Source organism: Lontra canadensis, unplaced genomic scaffold (assembly GCF_010015895.1).
Source record: "Lontra canadensis isolate GAN:19392208 unplaced genomic scaffold, GSC_riverotter_1.0 scaffold86, whole genome shotgun sequence".
Classification (NCBI taxonomy): Eukaryota; Metazoa; Chordata; class Mammalia; order Carnivora; family Mustelidae; genus Lontra; species Lontra canadensis.
Window position 1 is genome coordinate 2935516 of NW_022631080.1, and position 23231 is coordinate 2958746.

Here is a 23231-nt window from a genome sequence, read left to right on the forward strand (position 1 = left end):
GAACTATACCATTGACTCTCCTGGGCATACAGCTTGCCAACTGAAGATCTTCGGAATTCTCAGACTCCATTACCCATAATGCAGGCCCTTATAAAAAACCTCTCTATCTCTCTTCCCATACACATACAAGCACACAGACACACAGACACACACACACGCACACATGCATAGATATGCACACACAACCCTAATGGAAATCCTGACTAATATAGTTAACTACTGTTACAAACTCAATTTTTAGATACAGCCTTATGAGAGATTATGGACTGCATTGCCTTTAAGCGACAGGACTGCAAGTTAGCACTAAATCAAATCTATCTACAGCCAAAGCTCATGTTGTTAACAGTATATACTTATCAGTCATGATAGCCCAGATGCAACTCACTGTATCTATCTTTCCACAGTCCAGAGATTAGAGCCAATGGGGATTAGAAAGTGAGGGGGCAAAAAAAAAAAAAAAAAAAGACTAGAACAGCTTGAGTGCAAAACACAGAACAGCTTAAATCCCGGAGCAAATGATGACAGACATTCTGCCTTAGCATGGGGAAAACATAGGGAATAGTGGGGACTATAGAGAGCTGAGCCACTTCTCCCAGCGTAAAGAAAGCTACAGGTAGTTAGCTCTAGTCAAGTCCAGCACCATGGCAAGGCGGGCCCAACATTGCCAGCTCTTTCAACTATATGAGAGGGACCAGAAGCTTGAATTTTATGAAAACACAGTTTCTAAATGTTGCCTAATAACAATTTAGGTTGACACTTAATAAAACATGTCTGTAGGCTAGTTGGAGGCAGAAACTAAGCCAGCATAAAGATGAGAAAAAAAAATCTCACTCTCTCTACCCATCCAAGTCTAGTCTATCCAGCCACGCAACTACCCACGCAGCCAGCCATCCTCTGCAGTCATCCTTTGGCCTCAGGAATGTCCACTGCTGCAATGTTTCCACTCTGTTAATTCTTGCATCCTATATTCCTACTCTCAGAGGTGACATCCACCCCTCAAACTATATATGCTGCCATATAGAAAGAAAGAGTCGAAATAGAGATCACATAGCACTAAAGATACTCAGAAACCATGGTACATGCTATGGACCAGTAGTTTCCAATGCAAAATACCAGGACATCTTTTTGAATATCCTAGCATTTCAAAACTTGTAACATCAGTCATATTTATCATAGCCATTTACTATGATGTGTATGTATGTTTATAAAAAGTGACATTTTAAGGGTGCCTGGGTGGCTTAGTGGGTTAAAGCCTCTGCCTTCAGCTTGGGTCATGATCCCAGGGTCCTGGGATTGAGCCCCACATCGGGCTCTCTGCTCAGTGGGGAGCCTGCTTCCTCCTCTCTCTTTCTGCCTGCCTCTGCCTACTTGTGATCTCTGTCTGTCAAATAAATAAATAAAATCTTTTTTAAAAAAGTGACATTTTATATGGATTTATATGAATTAGTAACAGCACTGTATATATATTTTAAAATATGCATATGAATACATATGTATACATACACTAGACACTAAACATATAGAATATAGTATGTGTTGAATCTACCTCATATCTGATATAGATATGAACACTAGATATACACACATATATGTACATACATTATATAAGTATATGCACACTTAATTACACCAGGTATAATTTAATCAGTTGATGGACAATGCTCACAGAGATTCTCAGTTTCTTAGATTCTTCTAAGAAATATATGACTTGCTCTCAGGAACCTATTAGGCCATCCATTAGCGATCCCAAGCAGGCATAGTCATATTCATTTCTTATTTCACTTAAATATTTTCCAAAGCAATGTCCTAGGCATGGTGGACACAAAAGCACAATACCTCCAGGAAACTTTACAAATACATGTCAAAATAATTATGTACCCACAAATATAATAAGAAATGTGGGTATGCCAGAAAAAGGGTGAGGAAAGAGAGGAATGAGCATCACAGAACTTGGTCTTGGAGTGTGCATCCATCCAATTGATCACAGGGGACTTGATTTTTTGTTTTAAACATGACGTCAATTAAGCTCATAGGTGAGGAGGAAAACAGACAAGGTTATTTTGATGCACCTATAAAACCAAGTTATTGACAGTCATGTATTCTGTCTACAGGAAAGTGGCTCCATTTGACTCTAGTTATAGTCTAACAAAAGGAGCTGAGAAGTATACTTTAGCTAAAATTTGGTTGCTTGTTAGAAACTATTTGCTCAGCATATTTCTCATCAATCAAGAAGCTAAATGCATAATAAAAAAAAGGCAGGGGGAGGTGTGCAAGATGCCTGATACATATTAACATTTTCTAGAAAAAAGTGGAACTCTAATGCAGATTTAACTCTTTTTACAAAACCCTGAAGGAAATGTCTATTTCATTTAAAAAGTACCCCTACAATTAACCTGCTGATGAGGAATGACGTAGGGAGTGAGGTGTTCAAAGGTAACATTTGTAATGGAAGTTCAAGGCAGAAGCAAAGGCTCCTGGGTAAGAGAAATCAATATTTCAAGCAGCACTCATGCCTTTAAGATTCGTTTCCTGATGCCAAGCATATTAATAGGTTTTCTTAAAAGTGGTCTAAAAAACATATGTGTTCCAGTGTCTCCAGGGGTGGCTGCTCAACATGGATTCCTAGGCCAAACTGTCCGAGCTTCCTTAGCAAAGCCCAGGAAATGCCACTTTAAAAAGTAATCGTGGTGATCTCCATGCATTCTAATATTTGAGTCACTGAATTAGAGAAATAAACTCTTTCTCCACTGCTGACAGAGGGCAGTCATATGCAAAAGCTATTTCAGAAAGCACACTCAAAGATCCTGAATTAAATTTTAAAGCACTAATTATGAGAACCATAGTTTCTGTGAATAACCTTTTGCAGTACAGATGATAGAAACAAAAATGTAACATTAGAAACAGTCACTCTACTATTTACAAACAAAACTCCCAACTCTTAGCAACCACATGGATAATCTTTGGGTTTCTAGCCATAGCAGATATAATTTGGGAACTAGATTTAATTGCCATTATCTGTAGATACCAGGAAGCTGAAAGACTATTAGCATATTTCTGGCAGGAATACCCAGAAACTACATCCACCCCAAACACATTTTTGTCAGTTATCAGCTTTAACATCACGTATCAATCTTTTGAGTCCACTCTGATTAAGGTAACTACATTCCCTCTATCAAATACTAGTTTAGGAAAGAGCATGTGATCTATTTCTAACAAATGAAACAAAAGAGTATCTGAGGGAAAGCTTTAAAATGGTCTTCATTTGCATTCTGGCCTCTAGACTCTGTTGTGTGAGAATATGGGGCTTTGATCTGTGGCAACCACTTCAGAAATATGGCAGGTGGAGGAGATGGAAAATTAAGGATGGAGGAAGGGAGAGGGTTAGAGAGAATGAAAAACCTAGGCTCTTTATTGTTTATGTGAGCCCATGAGTTAATTGTTAAACAATCTACCACACAGTTTTATAAGCCCCATTGTAGGGGAAGGAATAAAAACAGGTGGATTGATGTCCATTTTCTCATTTTACTGGGGGTATGCTCTTAGATAAAGAAAGAAGGTAGGTGACATGGTCTATTTTCCTTGTAAATATGTTAATAACTGGGCCTACTAGTATATACACTAAGAACATCTGCTATAAGCAAGAACCCTAATATCTAGAATGTTCTTACCAACATTTCCCCAAATAAAGATTATCTATAGTAAATAAACCCATAATCCATGGAATTATGAGATAAGTCTTTTTAAAAAATTACTTAAGCCAGGGTCCAAAATAGAGAGATTTCATAGCCTTATCACTCCTCACCTTAACAGGACATATGAACCTTCTTTTTACTGTGTATGCTCCATGCAGGAAGCAAAGACATAGGGAGCCATCCAGGATGTCCCAGACCTCCTCCTCAGCAGACAGTCTGCTTTTTTTTTTTTCTCTTTGTCCTTGAGAGTATTAGTAATGTTGACACTGGATAAGACCCTTGGTTCAGATTTGACAATCCTATCCTTTGTGTTGGCTCGGCCATCCTATTTCTAGGTAAAATTTTTAAATAATCTCATTTTTGTAAATATTTTATTTATTTGGCAGAGAAAGAGAGAATGTGCATGCACACAGTAAGGGGAGTGTCAGAGGAAGAGGTAGAAGCAGGCTCCTTGCTGAGCAGGGAGCCTGATGCGGGGGTCAATCCCAGGACCCTGGGATCATGACCTGAGCTGAAGGTGGATGCTTAACCAACTGAGCCACCCAGGGACCCCAAAATATCAATTTTCAACCCATTTTGAATTGAATCTTCTGGACATCAATTGGGATGCTGCCTGAAGAAAGTAATATAATTTCAATGCCCAGTGAAAGAAGAAAAAGCATCAATGAGAACATACTAAACAAGGAGAAAAGCAGCACAGAAAAACCCCAAAGAGAAAGGCTAGCTAAGAATTTAATCAATAGCTAGTAAGAAGAGATTGTTAATTAGCACAAAACCCATGCCAATGTGTGATCGTATTTTCAAAAATTTACTACTAAGTAAATTAAGTAGATACTCTTTGGGGGAGGGGGACCTTCCAGCCAACAAGCCCAAGTTTTTTTTTTTTTTCTCTAATTCACACAGATGGGTACCTACTGCCTTGGTCAGAGATCATCAGACACTATCTGGATACCTGACAAAAGATGGGCCAATCAGATACTCTGTGAAATTTTAAATGAGGCCAAGTCTGCAACCAGTATGTGCATTGCTGGATCTATATAGCATGCAATACAGGGGCTATAGGAATGACACTATTTTCCTGTTAGGGGACTTAGCTGATAACATGATATCCTGAGGGAGGGAGCAGGTATGTGATTAGTAGGAGAAATAAGAGATGGACAGACAGCTCAAGCAGCTTTGGGTTGGTTTCTATTTCATACATTCCAACAATTCTAATAATTATATTCTAATCTAATAATATATATGTACATAACAAAAAGATATGAAACAGGATGTGATTGAGTTAGTTTAGTATACTTTCACTTCTCCTCAACAAGCCATTTAGCTTTTCCCATTGAACACTGATTTTAAGAAGTCATTTTAAACATTACACTGGAGACCAGACATTTTTTATTTTCCTGGGAATGGAAAGGAGGTGACCAGGCAACTCTTAACAACTACAGATAAGTACTGTTTGCATCAGCTAGCCCATGCAGAGAATTCTGACACAGAATTCAAATGTATAGAGACTACCATGATCAGATTGTGAATAAATCTCTAATCATAATTACACAATATCAGAGACACAAATATGAGGTTCCAACTTTGGAAATATGAAGGAATAATAAAATAAGTCTGCTATACAAGAATGTTCTGATCATTTGTCTGTGTGTGTGTGTGTGAGAGAGAGAGAGAGAGAGAAAGAAAGAAAGAAAGAGATTTAAATAGTTCTTTAAGTGGGAAGAATAATGCTAAAAGCTGGAAAAAAGACAGGAAAAGCATCAAGATGATAGAGTAGTTGCTTCTAAGATCAAATATTGTGGTTTTGCAAACTCAATTTATTGCATTAAAATAGACTTTAGCTTTTCTCAATATTAGGGAAGTAACACAATGTCCTCCATCAGCCCTTCATTTATCTCCTTGCTGGAGAAAATTACTTATGAGACTCCTTTGGTTCTATTTTACATAAATCGCCAACTTTAGGGAAATACATTGGAGCTCCATGTCCATGCCTGATCTACAAGTTAATGCTAGTTCCTTAAAGTAAGGACACAGTAAGAGTGTAAAGTAGCCAAGTATTTTAATTGTGATATAAAACAAAGGAAAAGACACAACATGCTCAGAAAAAAAGTCTTAAGTAAATAGAATGTTAAAGAAAAAACAGGACCAATATGGAGTCACATGGGCTAAGCTCCTATTAGCAGAAAAAGATTTACTAAATAACTTAATTGCAGTTCCAGCCTCTCCCAGGAATGTAACCTAAAAACAGTCAATCTGGAATTACTTGGTCAGCACTAGTGAGGTAATCCACAAAACAGACACCTTTCCATTCTACATAGGAAGGTGACCTTGACTGAAACAACCCACTCTTTGTTAGAAACTTTCTTTTCTTACCTCCTTCTTCCAAAAACAAACAAACAAACAAACAAACAAACCCTTTCATTTTGTAATGCTCTTCAGAGCCCCTTTTATCTGCTAGATAGGATGCTGCCTGATTCACAAGTCATTGACAATGCCAATAAAATATTTATAATTTACTCAGCATTAAAAAAGAATAAAATATGAGACTGGGTGGCTTAGTTGGTTAAGTGTCTGTCTTCAGCTCAGGTCTTGATCCTGAGGTCCTGGGCTTGAGCCCTGCATCAGACTCCCCGCTCAGTGGGGAGTCTGCCTCTCCTTCTGCCTCTTTCTCTACCTCTCCTAAAAGAATAAATAAAATAAACTCAGAACACATAAAACAGACAATCATATAAAAAAATGGGCAGAAGATATGAACAGACACTTCTCCAACGAAGACATACAAATGGCTATCAGACACATGAAAAAATGTTCATCACCACTAGCCATCAGGGAGATTCAAATTAAAACCACATTGAGATATCACCTTACACCAGTTAGAATGGCCAAAATTAGCAAGACAGGAAAGAACATGTGTTGGAGGGGATGTGGAGAAACGGGAACCCTCTTACACTGTTGGTGGGAATGCAAGTTGGTGCAGCCACTTTGGAGAACAGTGTGGAGCTTCCTCAAGAAATTAAAAATAGAGCTTCCCTATCACCCTGCCATTGCACTACTGGGTATTTACCCCAAAGATACAGATGTAGTGCAAAGAAGGGCCATCTGTACCCCAATGTTTATAGCAGCAATGGCCACGGTCGCCAAACTGTGGAAAGAACCAAGATGCCCTTCAACGGACAAATGGATAAGGAAGATGTGGTCTATATACACTATGGAGTATTATGCCTCCATCAGAAAGGATGAATACCCAACTTTTGTAGCAACATGGACGGGACTAGAAGAGATTATGCTGAGTGAAATAAGCAGAGAGATTCAATTATCATATGGTTTCACTTATTTGTGGAGCATAACAAATAGCATGGAGGACAAGGGGAGATGGAGAGGAGAAGGGAGTTGAGGGAAATTGGAAGGGGAGGTGAACCATGAGAGACTATGGACTCTGAAAAACAATCTGAGGGTTTTGAAGGGGCGGGGGGGTGGGAGGTTGGGGGAACCAGGTGGTGGGTACTAGAGAGGGCACGTACTGCATGGAGCACTGGGTGTGGTGCGAAAACAATAAATACTGTTACGCTGAAAAGAAATAAAAAAATTTTAAAAAAGAACAAAATAGAAACATACAAAACCTAATCACGTGAAGGAGAAAATAAGTAATATAGACAGAGACTAATGTTTTAGATCTAGTAGAGTTTGAATAACTAACTGTAACTGGACTTGTTGCTATGTTATATTTGCACTTATTTTGATCGCAATATGACAGAGGTAATCCACTCTATATATTGTTTTAGAAAAGTATTAATAATACTCATGACATGATGTTATTATCTACAGAAGAGCTCAACGATAGCTAATAGGGGTCTATCCTTTTGTTATCTACCAATATTACTGGACGATGACAGAAGTACAGGGTGGCATTAACCAGTGAGAGTGACATTAGAGATCCTTCATGTCTGATTTAACAGTGCATATTTTAGTTCTAAAAAATGTATGAGAGAGTTATACATGAAATGCTTGAGAAAATTATATCTAATTTTAAGCTACATATATTTTGGTAAATATGCTGAGTAATTTATGAAGCAACTTTTTTTTTTTGATTTATTTATTTGACAGAGAGAGATCACAAGTAGGCAGAGAGGCAGGCAGAGAGACAGAGCGGGGAAGCAGGCTCCCCTCTGAGCAGAGAGCCCGACGCAGGGCTCGATCCCAGGACCCTGAGATCACGACCTGAGCTAAAGGCAGAGGCCTCAACCCACTGAGCCACCCAGGCGCCCCATGAAGCAATTTATTAAGAAAAGAGCAGAATGAGTTCCCCACGTTAATAACTCATATACCAAGATCAACATACAAGCCAAAGGTAAACAGTTGTTCTTTAACAGAGTGGCCTGAACATGCAAGCACCTCACCCCTAGTTTTTTCTGCACATTTTCTTAATTTTACCTAAAACTTTCTCTGGTTCTGAACCGTAGTTATTCAATGATCATACATACATTCCAATATTTGATTCAAAGAGCCTTGCACTTTTCATGCATACTACCAGTACCTCTTTTAACAGTGCAATTTGGGGATCCCTAGGAAAATTTCAAACATGACACAGAACGTTGCTTATTTTATAGACCTCTAGTCAGTCACAAAGAAAAGATACAACACAATAGAATTACTTTCCTAGGACTTGCAAAGTTCAAAACAATTAAACAACAATGACAAAAAATCTTTCTCCCTGGAGCACTTTAAAATTCCATTCCAATTTCCACTTTTTCCCACCACAAATTTAGCTGTCCATGTATCATGACACAGAAGGTGGAAAGGGAAGAAACCAGGAGAGGCACTGCAGTTGCCCAAACTACAGAAACCTTTGTCTTTGTCTTGGGGAAGTTCCTTTTAACTTCCAATGACCTCCAGGAAACCTCAGACACTAGGTTCATGAGGTATTAATGATCTAGTCTTTAACTAACATCTTTGGATTTACATTTCTTGTCCACCAATAGGTCAGCTGAAACAGACTCAACTACCAACTGGGATATGCTAAAACAAGGAGAAAAAAAATATCCCTAAGTAGTTGTAGAGCTGAGGGCAAGCAGGCCCAAGATGGGCCACTCTGGCATGAAGATTATTCTGAGTTGAAGGCAATCCAGACCCAAGGGGCCCAAGAGAAACTTTTGCTCCTCCCTCAACTACAGAGAAGAATCTAAATTGGGGATCTTTCCCAGAATAAGGTTTATTATCAGAGATAAATTTTATCTGAGTGGCCCATCTGGATGGCAGGGCAAACATTCAACTACCTAACAACTGCTCCTCTTTTTTCCCTGTGAAGTGCATTGTTTCCTCTCAAGTCCCAGTTCCCTACGCCTTTCTCCTTAGTTCAGGATGACATACAGACCTCATGTTGCCAGTCTTGGAAATTTTTGTATCTGTGTTGGCTTCCCACATGTATGCTATTAAATTTGATTTCCTCATGCTAATCTGTCTCATGTCAATTTGATTCTTTTTTTTTGTTTGTTTATACAAAGATTTTATTATTTTTTTTCTTTTTCTTTTTTTTTTAAATTTCTTTTCAGTGTCACAGAATTCATTGTTTATGCACCACACCCAGTGCTCCATGCAATACGTGCCTCCATAATACCCACCACCAGGCTCCCCCACCCTTCCACCCTCCTTCCCTTCAAAACCCTCAGATTGTTTTTCAGAGTCCACAGTCTCTCATGGTTCATCTCCCCCTCCAATTTCCCTCAACTCCTTTCTGCTCTCCATCTCTGCATGTCCTCCGTGTTATTTCTTATGCTCCACAAATAAGTGAAACCATATGATAATTGACTCTCTCTGCTTGACTTATGGAAGAGATTATGCTGAGTGAAATAAGTCAATCTGATTCTTAGTCCAGCTAGAAGAACACTTGAAGGGGAAATTTTTACTCCCCAACATAGTTAAGAGCACTGGCTTTGACTGCCTAACTTTGAATCCAGGCTCTGTAACTTAATAGCTGTGAGAACTTAGATAAATGATTCATGTGCTCTGTGCCACAACTATTTCCCTGCAAATCAAGAAGAAAAACCGTATTTCCACCACATGTGAGGAGTTACATAAGATAATATTGGTAAAAATGCTCTGAAAAGTACCTGGCAAGTTATTATGAAAACAATATGAAAGGTATTTATAAGAAGGGAATGACGATTATTAAGTGGTGGGTCTATTTGATATGCATCAAGGACAAAGTGTTATTTAAAGAGCTTTCTGCTATTTGTGACTTTTAATTTAGTGCTGAAAGACAGATACCAAAACCTGTCTTTGGAAAGATGCCTTTCTTGTTTTGGCAGTTAATGTCTTGATAACTCTGGGTCAATCAGATGTTTGAGTTAAATTTCTATATACCAATAAAGGAATGCCACTTGATATTGGCCAAGTAATCTAATAAGGAATACTTCCAATGGAGGTATTATGTATACTGGTAAAAAATTGTAAATGGAATCCTTTCTTTCCATTGGTTGAAGCCAGGGGAAACTCTTCTTTTTGTCTTTGTATTTGCAGAAAGCCAAGAGGAACTCTGAATAGGAAAGGGGAGAGGAGTCATGAGCCACAGGGTACTGAACTGAAGGCTGAGAGGAGAGCCCTCGGTGATGGTGTATGCCCAAACGACCTTAGCAGCACAACTGTCCTATCTCACACTACATGTTCTTACCCTATGCCTCTATTACTTTCAGTTGTTCTCAAATCTCCAGCAAACAAATACAGACTGATGTTAGCTGTAACATGGGGAAAAGGAGGAGAGCCTGTGCCCATGCTGGAAGGAAAGTGTTTCTGGGACAAAATACATCAATCTAGAGATACAGTTACAAGAAGGAAAAATATGGCCAATAGCAAAGCTTGGAGTGCAGCAGACTGGAAAAAGATGTGACAAGCCACAAGCAAGATGGATTCTTTTGAACTCTGAGTACATCTTATAATTACTAGGGGTGAATAAGGTTATCAGAGATAGAAAGAGACCTCCTGCAATCATAGGGCTAGGGAGCCTATGGGTGGCATCCTTTAATTCGTGTATTGAATGCAGGATGTCCCCCAAGGATAAAAGACTTGAGGACACTTGCTGTGTATTGGTTTAATATTATTTTGAATCCACTTTTTCATGACAGAGATTGGTTTTAAGAGTAAAAAGTTGTTTTGATGTAAGAATGAATTAATTTGTGGCAGGATGCCATCATCTCATCAGTTAAGAACTCAGTACCTCAGCTGCTGAGGAGCCCCACTGGGGGCTTATAAAAAACACAGGAAGCAGCAAATGTGAAGGGGACATTTACACTATAAATACTGAGTTTGTGGGGACTATCTGAGGGTGTTTGGCATGGGTATGGTGACTGCTGACCTAACTAGCTCTCCAAATACTTTGGGGCAATTAGCTCTCACCATGGGTAACAGTTCTTTTAGCTACAGTGCTGAAAGCCAAGCAGTGCCACAGAAGATGATCATCTTGCCCATCAGTATCAGTCCATCACTCCCCAGTAACATGTCCAGCAGCAGGGGATTTTGACTTTTGCCCCAGAAGCTGGACGTCAGCTCTTAACTCTGGCTAAGCCATCTCTCCCAACTACCAACTCATATAAAGATAAACCTCAACTAAAATTTGGACTTTATTCCTTTCACTCCGCCCTGCCTATGACAGTAGTATGATTATCCATCTTTGATTTGGAGTATGTTATTTCTTTAGTGGCTTGTTGAAAGACATCATTCCTTGTGCTCTTTACCTTGTGAAATTCCCATAGTGAACTGGTATTGAACAAATTGCTGACAAAGACAAATTCAGTTTCTAAGCATAATTTTGCCTCCTGAAATAAAACAACACTGCATGAAAAAAAAATGGACAAAGAAATGCATTACAGTAGGCTAGTACCACGTTTATTTATGTTTGTGGATTTTCACAGCACACAAAACCACAACACTTGGCAAATGCTACATAACCAAACCACAGTTAAATGTGAACTGTGTTCAGATTACCCATAATTTGAATTTTTCTATACCACTGCCTTTTAGAGAATAAAAAAGAAATGTAGTAATTAAGAGAATGAAGAGACATTTACAAATTCACCTGAATGGAGTATCACAGGACAGGGATGCAATATGAGAAACTAAGAGAAAAACAGCAAGAAGTTTCTACTTCCCACATTACATAATTTTTCAAAGAAGCACAAAATAAGAAAACGAGCATCTGGGTATTACATGTGACTCCACAATTTCAAGTGTGAAAATACTACAAGCTCTGTTTTATTTTAAAAACCTCTCATCAAACTTACATGTGTGACACTTTTACTACTGGTCTAACTGCATTTGCGGAAAGGAAAAAAAAAAAAACATGACAAATATTCCAAAGGACATGAAGACAGAGAAGAGAAAAATACAAAACATAATAAAATAGCACAAAATATTTGGATATAAAAAAAGCTATTTAATAGAATTACCAAGGGAAAATAGAAAAATAGTAAGTGACTCTTATTTGACAGGGGAGAGGGCATAAAAAACTAAGAAGACAGTAAGAATCAAACTAATCTGGAGTAAAGAATTTTCCAGATTTTGTGAAGCTTGAACCTTTGAAAATAGGGACATGAATGGATGAGGTTAAGAAGATGAGTGTTTCTACTGTGTATTAGGATGACCTCAGCCTCAGATCCTTTTTCCAACTTCACCCCATCAAAGAAGACAGGAGGTTATATCTCCAGAACTGCTGACCCAGAGAGGATCTAGAGGCAGGAAACTGAGCATACTTGTGAAGAAGACAGGAGTAATGAACTGAAAATAGGACAATGATATAAATGATACTGAATGGCCAAACTACCAGTCTCCTTTCCCAGCTGATGCCCAGAATTCCCCTCTAGCAGGAAACCATAAGGTTTCCCCCTGGGTCAACAGATGTCCCAAAGGAAAAGACCTCAACATATAGATATTTGGGGGCCTCCTGGGGAAGTAGCTATACCCAATCACTCTACAGTAAAGCTGGCCTATAGATGATACCTCCCCAGATATATGGAGATGCTAATTAACATGTACTCCTCTGTGTCTTAGGCCTAAATTGGCAGTCAAAAGAAACCAGAAATTTGAGAGTCTCACCTTGAAAGAATGATCAATTCTCAAGTCAGACAAATAGCCTGGATACCTGTAGTATGCTTTTCTACTTATAGTAGAAAAGACAATGTCAATTTGAAGAATGCCTTAAAATTATTTATAATATAAGTAGAGAGATAAAAGAAAATATTGTATAACAGAAAAAAACCTAAGACTATAAAAAGTCATGTTAAGCAAGCTAAAATTCTTGTTGGACATTACATATATGATAGCAAAAGTGAGAAAAACAAAACCAGTAGAAAAGTTCAGAAGTAAATATGAAGATGCCACTCGGGTTGTAACATCACAAGATAGATGGAAAATAGCAGATAAATATTCACTGATGGAATTTCTAAGTGAGAAAGGGAAATGGAGAACAGGGAATTTAATAAAAATATGAGAGAATTGTCATGAGTTTACCAAGAGCATAAGTTTGTATAGTGAAAGGGGCCCAGAGGGACTGGCATAATAAATAGAAAGAGAGTCACTTCAAGGCAGAAAATGACGACATATCAGGACACTGGGAATAAAAGTTACAACCATGAAGAGATAATAATAAATTCAGTCTGTTTCTTCTTCTTCTTTTTTTTTTTTTTGAAGTTATGGCCACTACCTAACTTCCATGCTTCCTTAAAATGAAAGAATAACTTTTTAATAATGAACTTTAAAAAAAAAAGTGGTCTTGCTAAAATATTGCAAGATTAAGATAAATATAAAATTTCCAACTTTATGATTCCATGGAACTGCTACAACATAATTCAGACTTTTATAGTTAATCCTCCCTAAAACAAAATAACTCTTAATAGCCTATGACCAAGGCAGTATTTTTACCTCAGTCCTTTCCTCTACTTCTTATTCTGTGACAAAGCTTATACTAAATGCACATAAATTACATTTTCCTCAGTGGGAAAAACGCAGCCTAGTTTAACTGTTGTGCATTTTCACTTGGCTATTTTCAAAATCTAGGTATATACCATGTTTCCTCCTAATAACTCAGTATGAAATTCTCACTCAATTACTTAGAGTTCATACACTTAATTTTGCTTTCATCAGTTTAAGAAAATTTTATTTGCTTTTTCTCCTGAAGAGGTTCAAAACTTTTTTTGCAATATATTCCGAGCATACATGACCATGGCTATCAATTCATCTTCAAGTTGCTGATGGAGCTTTACCCCTGTAATAATTTACTTAAATTTGGGGTGAGGTAGCATGAAAACAATTGTCTATGGTGATTATAATTATTGAGTATTTTTTTTATTTATTTGACAGATCACAAGTAGGCAGAGAGGCAGGCAGAGAGAGAGAGGAGGAGGAGGCAGGCTCCCTGCAGAGCAGAGAGCCCGATGCAGGTCTCGATCCCAGGACCCTGAGATCACGACCCGAGCTGAAGGCAGAGGATTTAACCACTGAGCAACCCAGGCGCCCCTATTGAGTATTTTTTAAGTCACTATTATCTGACTGAGGCAGCTCAGGAAATTTCCTGAAAAGTGGGATATAGCTTCCTTGACTCTAGAAAGCTTTTATTCTAAAGTCGTTTTCTTTCTTTCTTTTTTCTAAAGTAATAAACACAAAAAAATATAATAAAACATTTATACTAATACTTAGCTGTAAAGAAACACAAGTGGCAAGCTTTCAGATATGTGAAGATCTGACTTTACAAAAATAAAGCTTCAAAGGAGCTTTTGGGCTACAGGAAACCTATTCCAAACCCCACTTCTAGATGGATGGTCTGACAGGGGGAATGAACAATTAAAATGGAATTTATCACAGAACATTTGGGAAGTGTAATTACCCAACCTATAGCTAGGAAGCAGACTCACGGGCATTTCCCCAAATAACGAGTCATTTTTAATACTGAAGATTTCAGGAAGGCTAGAAAGTGTAAAGAGAGCGGGAAAAAAAGAAAGATTCACTCAACTCCTAGGTTCAAGGAGTTTCCTTATCATCAGCTCCAGATGTCTGCATTTCAGTCCTAGGACTTGCTCATCTCTTTGTGCTATCACATCAGGACGAGGATGGGAACAAGTTTTACAGAGAAAGGAAGTGCCAGAGTAATGGCTCTGCAGCCAGATAATGCATGGAAGCGAGTCCCGTTCACAGTGAGAAAGGACACCTGACTTCTAAGATAGGGATTCTAGTCCCACTGGGCTTCTCTATGTGTGAATTTAACCTTTCAAATTAGAAGTTTTGAACCCCTGGAAATGAACTAATGCTTTGTGTAAACTACAGAAAACAGATGGGAGTGTGTTCCAGGCACACATTTCAATACAAAGACCATTTTGTACCTACAAAAGCTGCTGTGCTGCCTCCAAGGATAAATCCGAGTTCAACAAATCAAATGAAGCTCCCCCACTGCACAGCTCAAATTCAGAGGAGACCTACTTCGGTGCTTTCTAAACATTCATATTATCACATAAATGAGAAGTGTATACTGCCATCAAGAAGAGGCACTTCTTAGTCTCCGAGTGTTAAACAGATCTTTATGGTGCTATGATAAGTTTTCATGTGGCCTCATCACTGCATGATAGATTTGTGCTGTTTTCAAATCTAGACAATTAGCACCAGAAAATAGATGGCTACTTCAAAAAGCATTGAGTTCAAGAACTTCTGTTCTTTTTTTTTTTTTAAGGGCAAAATTTCAGAGAGGTGAAAAAAGAATGCTTCCCTGTATTACAATAATAATTTTCAGACTTTTTGTTGTGCAAAAACCTACCTAAGGTTTATTCTCTTAGCCACTTATGAGTGTGCAGTTCACAGGTATAAAGTCCATTCATACTGAGCTCTTTTCATTTTGTGAAACCAAAACTCCATACCCGTTAAAGAGTTCTCCATTCCCTCCTCTCCCAGGCCCCCACAACATCGCCATTTGACTTCCTCTCTAGGACTCTGACTACTCAAAGTTCATCACTGAAGTAGAATATAGTATTGACCTTTGTAACTGGCTTATTTCACCTCATAAGGTCCTCAAAGTTAAACCATGTTGTAACATGTGTCAGAATTTCCTTCCTTTTTAGGGCTGAATAATATTCCACTGCAAATATAAATATGCCCTCACAATGTTTTGCTCATTCATTCATCTTTCAACACCCAGAGGGGTTGCTGCTCTGTGTTACATATTATGAATAATGTCATGAGAGGGAATAATCATAATATTTAAATGCTTATTTCAGGCATCTTATTTCCTAAAGTGATATAGGTAAAGGTTCAGACAAAGTTAACAGCCATCTGTAGGATATACCACAAAAAAATCACCCAATTTTTATTAACAGACATAGTGATTTTGATAAACACAATTATACTCAGAACTTTAACCAGGAATATGCTAACAGCAGTAGAAGGGATGTTATTCCAAATACACAGTTTAAATGGATGGTTTTCATTTCTTGTTGAAGGAGAAGAATCAGTGAATGAGGGAAATCAGACCTAACTTAATCAACACATTGTATGGATCCCCCAAATATACATAGAACACTGAAACCTATGCTAACAAGGAAAAGGACAAAAGCCACAGGATATTTTAGGTAGCGGGAACAGGATAATTTGGTCTGCATAATAAACCCTAAATGTTACCCTGTAATTAATACATTGCCTTTCTCTGGACAACACAGGCCACATACTGAAATAGTACAGAATGAGGAGGTGACATTTTGCAGCTACACACAAACGGTTTTGATTTCCTTTATAAATTATCAAAAATAACTATTTCTAATATATAAATTTTCTGAAACTTAAAAGGAAATCTAAGATGGTAGAGAGGTATACTTCATTTTCCAACTATTTTTAAGGCTAAGCCTATACATCATGTTACAAATTTCTGTTTTACTGCCAGACTCACACATTCCCAAAACTAGTCTTTTGCCACTGTAGGCAACTGTGGAAATATTTTTTGCTCCTAAAAATTATAACTTATTATCTGCTCTCCCCAGCGCTCAGCCTAAACCAGGAGTACTAATTTTAAACCCCCCATGTTATTTTAAGACAACCTGAACAGCAAGGGTGAGCATAGAGGGCATATAGGTGTTTGAATCAAAATACGTGACCATCCCTACTCTATCATAATTCAGCCTACTCACAAAATATCCCTAACTCTGCAAGTTCAAGAACCAGAGAAAAGTAAATATCAGAACTCATGCATCAAATTTCATCTTTTAAAATCAATGGTTTAATGTAATAGTTTTATGTATCAAAGACTGAAACAGTATTTACCGGAAGCACAAGTCATAGGCTATCTGGTATATGTATAAAGGGTTATCACAAGGTCTGACAATTACAACTTTGCTCTCTCTATCCACCACATAATTTCTGTGAGTTCTTGCATGTTGAGAATTTCCAAATTCATAGTAAATATTAATCTTTTAGATCTGAGGACAAGAAATAAGATTTTCCTAAAATGTTCATAAACCCCTATAATCATAAATTACTCTTAACATATAATTCCAATGCTCTACATTTTCTTTACCCAGTAGTGACTTGTAAAACATGATAAATAAAAAAAAGTATTAACCTTAATAGGCACCCAGGCACTACAGTGTGACTACTCCTACCTGCCAGATATCCCCTGATCACTGTGGAAACATCTGACTTCTGAGGAAGAAATCTGGAGCTTCCGTGTGGTTGAGCCCTTGCCTGTGGGGCAAGCAGGTGGGGATCCAGCAGCTTCCATGTGAGAGAACTGAAGCTGACAGAAGTCAGATTGCTTGATAAAAGTCAGCATCGAGGGAGAAGCAAGATAGCAGAGGAATAGGAGTCCTAAATTTCATCTGGTCCCAGGAGTTCAGCTAGATATTTAAACCATTCTAAGCACCTACAAACTCAACAGTAAATCTAAGACAAGAAGAGTAGCAATTATATGAACAGAAAAGCAACCACTTTCTGGAAGGTAGGACATGCAGAGAAGTGAATCTGAGGTGATATACAGGAAGAGAGACTGTGGGGGGAGGGGTGGCTCCCGGCAAGGGGTAGAGCAGCAGAGCACAAAATTGGAACTTTTAGAAGTTGGCTCCACTGAGGGACATTACTCCAGAGGCTAAGCGGGAGGCAGAACACTCACGGGGACAGTGTGGTCCCAGGACCTTTGGTGTCCCAAAAAGACCAGGGGTGTCTGAGTGTGGGAGAGTTCCCAGGTATCAGAATGGAGAAGCCAGCAGCAGAGACAGAGCCAAGAAGTGGGCTCTCAGCTCGTGGTTGCCATAAACTGTGATCTCTTGGCACAGTCAGGTCACTGTTCTTCAAGCAGGGACCTCACAGGTGGCAGATCCAGAGAGACCCCCTCCTTCCTCCTCCAGGGGGAGTTGCATAGGAGTATGCTTCAGGAATCTGCTGGGTGTGGAGACTCCAACTTGGGCCGTGTGCCAGAGATAGAAATGCTTGGTCATAGGCTATGTGAGCTTGGAATCAAGACAGAGACCAGGGAGATGGGAAGGATTGACAGCTTTTCTCTGAGGGTGCACTGAGGAGTGGGGGGCCTCAACTCTCAGCTCCTACCAGTCAGAGATTGGGAGGTCGCCATCTTCATTCTCTTCCTCCAAAGCAGTATGGAAAGAATTTAGGAAACAAAAGCTATCAAGAACAAACCCAAGCAGATTGCTTATCCTGGCCACGAGCAAGGGCAATGCAATTCCACCTCGGGCAATGACATTTAAGAATCACAGCAACAGGACCCGCCACCAGATGATCAACAACAACATCCAGCCAAAACCAGGTTTACCAATCAATGAGAAATGCAAAACTCCAGAGCTATGGAAATACAGCACATAGAATTCATGGCTTTTTCCCCATGATTCTTTAGTCTTTCAAAGTTAAATATTTAAAATTTTATTTTTTTCTTTTTTTTTTAATTTTTTCTCTTTCCTATTTTAAACTATTTTAACTATTTTATCTTAGAGTACCTTTTTAAAAATCTTTTTTAAATTTTCATCATTATAGCCAATATTCTAACCTTTCATTGTATTTAACTTTTTTTATATAGATAGAAGTTTTTCTTTCTTTAAAATTTTGGGATACAGTTTCTTCTAACAGACCAAAATATACCCTAATTCTAATGTATGGCTTTGTTTTAGTCTCTAGCCTGATCACATTCTCTACTTCTTTTTTTAAACCAAATTCTTATCAATTCCTTTTTAAAAATCTGTTTCAATTTTCATCTTTACAGTCATATTCCATCACTTCACTGTGTTTACCCTTATTTTTGTATGTATATAAGTTTTCCTTTCTTTAAAATTTTGGGAGGCAATTTCTTCTAACAGAACAAAATAAACCCATAATCAAGTGTGTCGCTCTGCTCTACTCACCAGTCCAATCATATTTTTTTCCTTTCTTCTCCTCCCCCAGTTTTCAGTCTCTTCTGATTTTGTTAGCATACATTTTTCTGTGGTCAGTGTTACCCTTGTAACATTTGTTCTCTCATTCATCTATTCTTCTCTGGAAAAAAAAAATGACAAGGTGGAAAACTTACCTCAGGGGGAAAAAATAAAAAGAACAAGAGGCAGTACTGTCAGCTAGGGACCTAATCCATATGGATATTAGTAAGATGTCAGAACTAGAGTTCAGAATGATGATTATAAAGATGGTAGCTGGGTTAAAGAAAGCATAGAAGATACTAGAGAATCCCTTTCTGGAGAAATAAAAACCTGGAAAAATAAAAGAACTAAAATCTAACCAAGTCAAAAACAAAAAGGCTATTAATGAGGTGCAATCAAAAATGGGAGCTCTAACTGTTAGGATAAATAAGGCAGAAGAGAGAATTAGTGATATAGAAAACCAAATGATGGAGAATAAAGAAGCTGAGAAAAAGTGAGATAAACAATTACTGGACCATAAGGGGAGAAACTGAGAGATAAGAGATGCCAAAAGATGAAACAATATTAGAATAACCGGGATCCCAGAAGAAGAAGAAAGAGATAGAGGGGCAGAAGGTATACTGGAGCAAATTATAGCAGAGAACTTTCCTAATTTGGGGAAGGAATCAGGCATCAAAATCCAGGAAGCACAGAGAACTCCCTCAAAATCAGTAAAAAAAAAAAAAAAAAAAAAAAAAAAAAAGATCCACACCTGTCATTTAATAGTAAAACTTACAAGTCTCAGAGACAAAGACAAAATCCTGAAAGCAGCTAAGGACATGAGGTCTGTAATATACAATGGTAGAAATATTAGATTTGCAGAAGAACTATCCACAGAGACCTGGCAGGCCAGAAAGGACTGGCATGATATATTCAGAGCATGAAACAAGAAAAATATCCAGCCAAGAATACTATATCCAGCTAGGCTGTCACTGAAAAGAGAAGGAGAGATAAAAAGCTTCCAGGACAAACAAAAAGTAAAAGAATTTGCAAACACCAAACCAGCCCTACAGGAAATAGAACAGATCAGCAAAGAGAGAGCCTAAAAGTAACATAGAACAGAAAGGAACAGAGACAATATACAGTAAGAGTCACCTTATAGGCAATACAATGGTGCTAAATTCATATCTTTCAATAGTTACCCTGAATGTAAATGGGCTAAATGCTCCAATCAAAAGACAAAGTGTATTAGACTAGGTAAAAAACAACACCCATTAGTATGCTGTCTGCAAAAGACTCATTTTAGACTGAAAGACACCTCCAGATTTAAAGCGAGGGGATGGAAAACAATTTACCATGTTAATGGACATCAAAAGAAAGCTGGGATGGCAAACCTTATATAAGATAAATTAGATTTTAATCCAAAGACTATAATAAGAGATGAAGAGGACACTATAACATAATTAAAGGGTCTGTCCAACAAGGAGATCTAACAATTTTAAATATCTATGCACCTAACATGGGAGCAGGCAATTATATATAAGCCAATTAACAACAAAATCAAAGAAACACACAAACAATAATACAATCATTGTAGGGGACTTTTAATACCCCACTCACTGAAAGGGACAAATCATCTAAGCAGAAGAACAACGAGGAAATAAAGGCTTTAAATGACACACTGGATCAGATGGATATCACAGAAATATTCAGAACATTCCATCCCAAAGCAACAGAATACACATTCTTCTCTAGTGTACATGGAACATTCTCCAGAATATATCACATCCTGGGCCACAAATCAGGTCTCAACCAGTACCAAAAGACTGGGATCATTCCCTGCATATTTTTAGATCAAAATACTTTGAAATTAGAACTCAATCACAAGAGGAAAGTTGGAAAGAATTCAAATACATCAGGATAAAGAGCATCCTACTAAAGAACTAATGGGTCAACCAGGAAATTAAAAAAAGAATTGAAAAATTCATGGGAACAAATGAAAATGAAAACACAACCATTTGAAATCTGGACACAGCAAAGGCAGTCCTGAGAAGAAAGTATATAGCAATATAAGCCTTTCTCAAGAAACAAGAGAGGTCTCAAATACACAACCATCCCCACACATAAAGGAACTGGAGAAAGAACAGCAAAGAAAGCCTAACCCAGCAGAAGAAGAGAAATCGTAAAGATCAGAGCAGAATTCAATGAAATAGAAATCAAAAGAACAGTAGAACAGATCAACAAAACTAAGAGCTGTCCTCTGAAAGAATTAATAAGACTGATAAAACCCTGGTGACACTTATCAAAAAGAAAAGCAAAATGACCCAAATTAATAAAATCATGAAAAAGGAGAGATCACAACCAATACCAAAGAAATACAAACTATTATAAAAACATATTATGAACAACTATATGCAACCAAGTTGGCAATCTGGAAGAAATGGATGCAGTTCTAGAGACATATAAACTACCACAACTGAACCAGGAAGAAATAGAAAACCTGAACAGACCTATAATCAATAAGGAAATTGAAGCAATCAGCAAAAATCTCCCAACAAACTAGAGTCTAGGGCCAGATGGTTTCCCAGGGGGAATTCTACTAAACATTTAAAGAAGAATTAATACCTTTTCTCCTGAGACTATTCCAAAAAAATAGAAATGGAAGGGAAACATCCAAACTCATTTTATGAGGACAGCATTACCTTGATCCCAAAACCAATGACCCCATTAAAAAGGATATTTATAGACTAAAATCCCTGAAGAACGTGTATGCAAAAATTCTCACCAAAATACTAGCCAATAGGATCTAACATTATATTAAAAGTATTATTTACTACGACCAAGTGGGATTTATTCCTGGGCTCCAAGAATGGTTCAACATCTGCAAATCAATCAATGTGATACAGTACATTAATAAAAGAAAGAACAAGAACCATATGATACTCTCAGTAGATGCTGAAATAGCATTTGACAAAGTACAGCATCCTTTCTTGATCAAAACTCTTCAAAGTGTAGGGATAGAGGGCACATACCTCAATATCATCAAAGCCATCTATGAAAAACCCACAGCGAATATCATTCGCAATGGCAAAAAAATGAGAGCTTTTCTCCTAAAGTCAGGAACATGGCATGGCTGTCCACTATCACCATAGCTATTCAACATAATACTGCAAGTCCTAGCCTCAGCAATCAGACAAGAAGAAGAAATAAAAGACATCCTAATCAGCAAAGAAGAAGTCAAACTCCCACTCTTTGCAGATGATATGATACTTTATGTGGAAAACCCAAAGACTCCACTCCAAAACTGCTAGACCTCATACAGGAATTCAGTAAGTGAAAAGATCTAAGATCAATGCACAGAAACCACCTGCATTTCTATATACGACCAAGACAGAAAAAAGAGAAATTAAGGAGTTCATCCAATTTACAACTGAACCCAAAAACCATAAGATACCTGGGAATAAATCTAACCAAAGAGGCAAAGAATCTGTACTCAGAAAACAATGGTGTACTCAGGAAAGACAATGAGGAAGACACAAAGAAATGGAAAATCATTCCATGCTCATGGATTGGAAGAACAAATATTGTGAAAGTGTCTATGCTACCGGGAGTAATCTACACAGTTAATGCTATCCCTATAGAAATACCATCAACTCTTTAAAAAAAAAAAAAAAAAGGAACAAAACCCCTAAAATTTATATGGAACCAAAAAAGACCCCATATAGCCAGAGGAATGTTGAAAAAGAAAACCAAAGTTGGTGGTATCACCATTCCAGACTCCAAGCTCTATTACAAAGCTATAATCATCAGACAGTATGGTACTGGCAAAAAAAAAAAAAAAAAAACAGAAATATAGATCAAGGGAACAGAATAGAGAGCCCAGAAATGGACCCCCAACCCTATGGTCAACTGATATTTGGCAAAGCAGGAAAGAATGTCCAATGGAAAAAATACAGTCTCTTCAACAAATGGTGTTGAGAAAATTGGACAGTCACATGCAGACAAATGAAACTGGACCATTTCCTTTTACCATACACAAAAAAAGATTCAAAATGGATGAAAGACCTCAATGTGAGACAGGAATCCATCCAAATCCTTGAGGAGAACACAGGCAGCAACCTCTTCGACCTCAGCCGCAGCAACTTCTTCCCAGAAACATTGCTAAAGGCAAGGGAAACAAGGG